Source organism: Corvus hawaiiensis, chromosome Z (assembly GCF_020740725.1).
Source record: "Corvus hawaiiensis isolate bCorHaw1 chromosome Z, bCorHaw1.pri.cur, whole genome shotgun sequence".
Taxonomy (NCBI): domain Eukaryota; kingdom Metazoa; phylum Chordata; class Aves; order Passeriformes; family Corvidae; genus Corvus; species Corvus hawaiiensis.
Window position 1 is genome coordinate 11,741,261 of NC_063255.1, and position 6,593 is coordinate 11,747,853.

At 38.2% G+C, this 6,593-nt stretch overlaps 1 long non-coding RNA gene across 1 annotated transcript; it reads right to left on the reverse strand.

The window, feature by feature from the left end:
- Positions 1–345: 345 nt before the first annotated feature.
- Positions 346–4,000, reverse strand: LOC125320126. Its single transcript, XR_007201014.1, has 2 exons — positions 3,030–4,000; positions 346–1,105 (listed from the first exon to the last, which is right to left on the reverse strand). It is a non-coding gene; the product is annotated as an uncharacterized LOC125320126 (long non-coding RNA).
- Between the last annotated feature and the right edge of the window lie 2,593 nt (positions 4,001–6,593).

The following is a 6,593-nucleotide window of genomic DNA, read 5'->3' on the forward strand; positions in this document are numbered from 1 at the left end:
ATGCCTATAGCAAAATAATTGCAAAAGCATGCAAGAAGAATATGAAGTCATTCTTTAGAACTTGTAAAGGAGCCCTAGGATCTTGGATTTGCAGTCAGATGCCTGGAAACATAAGTAATCATAATCCACAGGGAGAAAACAGGAGAAAGCAGTCTTTTGTGGATGTCACAAAGGAAAATCTTGTAAGAAATACTTTCTTTCATGTTTTTTCCACTCTCAGGATCTGAAAGCTAAGTCAGGAATTAATGGTTTGAATTCGCTTATGTATGTCAGCAGCTGCTCATTTAATAATCACTTTCACAAAGCAATAAAAGAGTAGTGATAACATATTCTCAGAACAACAAATTAGCTTATACCAGAATTTTTATTTATTGGAGACCTTTGTTGTTCACTACAGAAATATTGACCCATACAGTTGATTTTTTTCAATATAGAGAAGATGCACTTCTTTGTAAAAACATGTGATGTCATTTAAAAATACATATGTATGATGAATGGACCATGTCTCTGCATACAAAGTATCCATGTTTTTTTAAGACAAAATCTGAATTGACATTGCCACTGATTTTCTTTCAACAATAAGGCAGCCTGCTTCATGTGGCACAGCATATGAAGTCAGTGATGGTGAGTCAAAGTCTTGTGTCAGGTACAGCAGCATAAATTCTGGATTGTTTCAGTTACAAGTCAGAGCAATTGAGAGCAGTGTTCAGCTTATCATGCCTCTGTTTCTGAGAACTTCCTGTATCTCATGAGCCTTTGAAAACTGCTTGAATTGTTTTCTTAAGGAAATGTCACTGTAGAAATGTAAGTCTATGAAGGCATATTAGCTGTGTCCTTGTGAGGGACTGCACAAACAAAAGAACATAAATTCTTCCTGAAAATTGTATCCTGTTGGAATCAACAGTCTGATACTACAGAACGCTTTCTGTGGTGACTTTAAACTGTGACTTATTTCTGTTTTTGTTGAAAATCCCAAATTTTCTGTTTAACTATTTTTCATTCTCTATTATAGTGAAGTGTCTTGATTAACAGCTTGTTATCATATTTATCACAGTTTATCTTTTGTCCTTTCTTGCTTCTTCTAAAGCATACAGTTTTAGATAAGCTGAAAGGGAAGAAGACATATTAAAAAAAAAAAATTGAAGATGAAAATGCTCATTAGTAATATTTTAAAGTGAGATAACAGGATGGTTTTCCTCTGTAGGAAATACCATAAAAGAATCTATAAAAAATTATCCGCTGAGAGTGCAATCACATGATTCCCATGGGGAAGGAAAAGGCCTGGTTGTTTAAGGTCACAGTTCAAGGGACAGAGCAGTGCATTTCTGTATCCCATCAAATCTGAGAGCTTGAATTGTACTTATAAGACACTCTAAACTTATACCACAATAATAAGGTGTGGCTGCATGGTTGGGCCACAAGACTAAGGTAAAGTACCAAGCATTTTGTATGTCAAATTGCTTCTGGGGAAAACAAATTATCAATAATATATAATATTATTGATATATTTATATTGATATAATTGATATATTGATTATTTAATATCGTGTAATATTTTTTCCCAAATTTCAGCTGAAATATATTATTGTAAGGAGTAATGTTTGTGCAACTGGCTGTGATAGCACTCTCAGAGACATTTATCTCCACTTTTCCAAATGGAGCATGGTAAGAAAATAGTTTCAAGTGTCAGCATTACAAAAACTTGAAGAACTCTTCTTTTTAAATAGTAGCATTCTGTAAAAGAATTGGGAAAAACAGGGAAGTTATTTCACATAATTTCCTCCATATGGATTTTAGATGACACTGAAGCTTCATTTAACTATGTATTATAAAATTAAAACTGAGGACAATGTAGTGTTTCTCATCAGTTGTTTAATAGCATAGAACTTCTAATTGAATAACAAAGTAAAGTCATGACAGTATGTTCCCTATGAAATCTGGTAAACAAGAATTAACATCTCCACTGAAAATACACCAACAGATCGTGCTCAGCAGATTCATGGCTGGTGGGCTGGAGCTCATTTGCTATGGAGGTCTCTGGCACACATTTTCCCAGAACAAAGTCCCATGATGATTATTTCTGGAACTTTTCAAAGAGAATGTGAAGGCCTGGGGAGACCTCCGTTCCCTGTGTCACCTTGAAAAGTCTCACAGCACTCATAATCTCAGAGCAAAGACAACTCTGAAAGATGAAGTTCAATTCATGCTTATTCTCTTAACCTGATACAAATTCCTACCTAATCCAAAAGAAAAATTATTTCTTTGATTATAGTTCCTTTCTTGGCAATGTAAAATATTTATCAAGGCCTCTCAGAGCAAAGGAAACTCAAGAGTAACCAGTGAAGTGAGATGGTCCATGCAGGAATAGTTTCAGTCCAGCCAAAGTCTCTCAGCCACTAAATGCCCGTCTCCACAGATGTAAATCTGCAGAGAGCAGTGTCCTTTGCCATGCACTCTCACCTTGCTTCTATTTCCTTTGAGTGGCTGTAACAGATTAATGAATAGAGGAAAGAAAAAACCCATAACTACAACACTGACACCTGGAATGAAGATGTTGAAGGGTCAGTTTGTGATACAACGAAAAAGCTGGAGATCTTGCCTACATAACTAGTGGGTCTGTTCTGACAACAGGTACATTAGTTTGCTGGTTTCAGTTTTGATTTTTGCATAATTCCTAAATATTTTCTTTCAATATGTTCTGACAGCTCTCTCTGTTCCACTCTGTATAAATCCAGTGGTTAAAGTAGCACCCCTTTCTTTAACTTAGAGGAAAGTTGTGATATATTTGTTAGGCAACCATCCTAAATTTTAAGTACAAAGTGGGAGGCCTACCCCAGTCTTCCCCACTGAAGGGACAGAAAAATAATAGGGTGAAGCAAGCACAAATGAAATTCAGAAGGGGTATGAGAGAAGAAAATGGAAATACCAGTTGGAAAAACTCAAGTACCCCCATTCTTGTGGAAGACTCGGCTGTCAACACTGCAAGGTAACAACTGACTCCATGGTGACATTGACACTCGTGCACTTACACACATAACTGATGAGCTGACCCAGTGGGCATAGGGGAAAGGTATTAACATAGGGAAAGAATGGTGTATAGAAGACCATGTTCATTCCTTCTTTCCAGCATCTGAATCTGGCCTTTAAGCTCAGTCTTTGCCTCTGTCTTTGCCTCTGACCTTTGAGACTCCAATCACAACTTCTTAACTGAAGGAAAAAGAAAATCATTAAGAGAAAATATTTTTAACAGTGATCTGAGGAACACAACACCACCAATGAGTAAGGACCTATCTAAAAAAAAAATAATCAAACATCCTAGAATAACTTCCAGACTGTTCCATTTTACAAATGAGGACTACTGGCACAATGTCTGTATCTCAAGGCATACTGTTTACTAAACACAACTAAATAACCATTGATAACCTCTAGCCTGACAGAATATGAATAGGAAGGCCTATGCTGGAACATTTATTTGATATATTGTTCTACCTTTTTTTTCTGCAGGCGATATAGCAGCTTTGCTTATTCTGAAAAGAAAATTTCCAAAAGTCACTCTTGCCCTGCCAGCACAATGTTTATATTCATGCTACAACTTGTTGGCATATAATACTGAGTACTAGGAATGATTATGCAGTATTGCATTTTTTCCTAATGAATGGGGCACATTCACAGAGGATTTGGGACACTTTAATTCGTGTCCCAAAGTTATTTTTAATTTTATTTGTGCAAAATATAGGAAATTTAGTTTTTACGGCAGGATTCTGCTTACCTAACAATAGCCATCTCAAATTAGAAACTTACTATAAACAATTTGTATAATTTTTCCTTATAATCAGTGATATATCCATCTAAAAAGGCATATGAGGTGAATTTTCTTCCAACAGGTCCCATGCATCTTCACTGCAGATAGATGAAGCAACTAGTTCTGAACTGAAGTTAGGTGAGACAGATCCCAGCCAATGGCTGGGTAATCTGTACCAAGAGAAAGCTGCAACACACAAATAATGTTCATTACCTCAGGATAAGATGACTGATTTCCTTTCTTGAGATCCATCAATCTTCGGTGCATAAATTCCTACAGAGTGTCAGAATTTAATTTGGAAAAAACTCTTTTTTGAGTTCATGGAGGAGATCCTTCCAAATTCAGCTACTTTTCCAGCAGACTGAAGAAATACAACCATGGAGGTACTAGCATTATATAGAGTGAAATAGCCTATGGAGTCTGTCTGGCACTTCACAACAAAAATAGTGTTTCCATCACTGAGTTTACAAAATACCAATACATTATCTTAAAAAACACAAGGCTAGTCTGGATTCTTTAGCTCCATAAATTACATGAGAGCAACGGGCAATGCTGACTGTTTGATTCTTTCATGGCAGTTTCCCAAAAGAAGTGATACTACATGGGAAATTAGAATATTTGCAGAATAATTGATGTCTAGATGCACAGAGGCAAAGCAAGTAGCCAGTGGTATTCACCCTGCTCTCTCTCCTCTTAGCTGAGTTGAAATGGGCATTTGGATATGAAAACAGAAATAGATAGAACCAATTGGCCCTTTTCATGTTCACAGATAGTGGCACTAAGCCATCATGTATTTTCCTGATAGCCAGAGCCCATTCCGCTGTCATACACTGTTCCTTTACAACCCAAAAGAAGTTGATGACATAAACATATCCTTTTCCTAAACACTTGGGTTGTGTGTGATTTAACCTTTAACTCCCACTTGTTGTTATAGGTTAGATGTCAAATATTTCTTGCAAGCCTTTGGCAAGGGTTTGAATATGTTTTTGTCACTCTTCCCCTAACTAATGTAGGCTGCAGTTGCAGAAGCATCATAGGAAGGTTTCCCTTTCCCCTATCCCTCTGGCCACTTCCTCCAAGCTCAAACAGGAAAGCAGGGACAATGCAGAGGGACCAGCCATGGGCTCACAGTAAATCTGCAATTACTTGAAATGTCAATTCCTGTTTTTGAAACGTACAGAAGAATAAATACCCTTCTGGGCTGTGCTGTGGAGCCAAGGGGCCCTGGCGTGTATGCCTCCAGCACTGCTGGGGCTGGGCGCAGCAGGAACACAGGGACGTGCTGCTTGGCCAAGCACTCCGACGCTTCCAGGGGTTACAATCAATCTTCCCCTAGGGACTCATATATGCTACTTGACCTGTGTAAGTGAGATTTTTTTTCCCCACTAAGACTGCTACTCTTGCCTTAGAAAAGAGGGGCTTGATGTGGAAGGAGTTTTATACATATCAGAGGCCAATTTTCACTGCCAGTCTTTATGGAGCCTAATTTGTCAGAAGTCCTGCCATTCTGTCCTTCAGAAACGTTTGTATAACTGTTTTCAGTAGATCCTGCTGAAAAATAACCCACCACACAGTTCTCCCCCTAATGTTTGGGGTGAATTTTTCAGCTGTATGCAGTCTTTGGTCAAGACTTGAATGTAGCTTGAATGGACTTGGACATAAGCTGCAGAAAGGGCAGGAATGAGTTAAGTCAACAGTAGCTTAAGAGAAAGCTACTTATGGAACTGTGGTGTTAGTGTAAAGGATATTTCAGCTCTGTAAGCAGTATTCAAGCTGTTGAATAAGAATTTGCAGTAAGTTTTGGCATCACATGAATGCTTTCCCAACCCTATGTGTAGACTGACTTCTGTTCTTTTGGAAAATGCAGAAGAAAGCTCTATGAAATACCTCTCTCCTCTCAGAAACATGGCTTGGTGCACTTCCATGTCTAGCTGCTCATGCTTTACCAGACTGAAATATACTTAATTCAAAAAGCAATAGAGTTGAATGTTTAATTGTACCTCATGACCTAAGAACACCAGATCAGGCATAAAAGGGAAGCCAGTGTTGCCGGTTTTGAAAGGCTGACAATGGAAAATGCGTTTCCAAAGTGAGCAGATGTTGCGTAAAGTCAGAAACTGTTCTGTGAAGTATGTACTGCCTAAACTATTTTCAGAGAAATACTACTTCAAGAAAATTGCATAAAGTTCTTCAGAAGTATTTAAAAATGCTTTCTTGGTGTTGCTCCTGAAGAACCATATCAAACCCAGAAATTCACTGGAGTTTGTAAATCTTGCTTTTTTCTGCATTTGTATTTGCCACATTTTCTTGCTGATTTTTTTCTATATAGTCAGCAAAGAAGGAGAACAAACACAGGGATCATATAAAAAATCTGTTATTATTTTGCTGTGTTTGGGGTTTTTGTCATTGTTGTTACAATGTGATTGTTTTTCTGATATCAAAATTGCACAGGGAAGAGGGGCTGGAAAGCTGTCCAAAGGAAAAGGACTGTGAGAGACTGAAATATTAATAAATAATGACAGAAAATACTTGCCTATTCATGGAAGTGGCAGGGTGCTTTGCTGAGGCCAGGTTTGCTGAGGAGGAGGAGGTGAGGGTTTGGGTCTGTAGCAGCAAGCATCTGGTCCAATGAGAGAGAGGTGAACACCCACCATGGGAGGCTAAAAGCCAGAAGAGAGGCAGACCCTGCAGAGAAGGGATGGTGCCTTTTATCATGCCAACTCTCTTCCCTCACAGGAACTCAGGCTCAGTTGTAAAACTCCCATGCTGCCCCCAGGGAAGACCACATTCA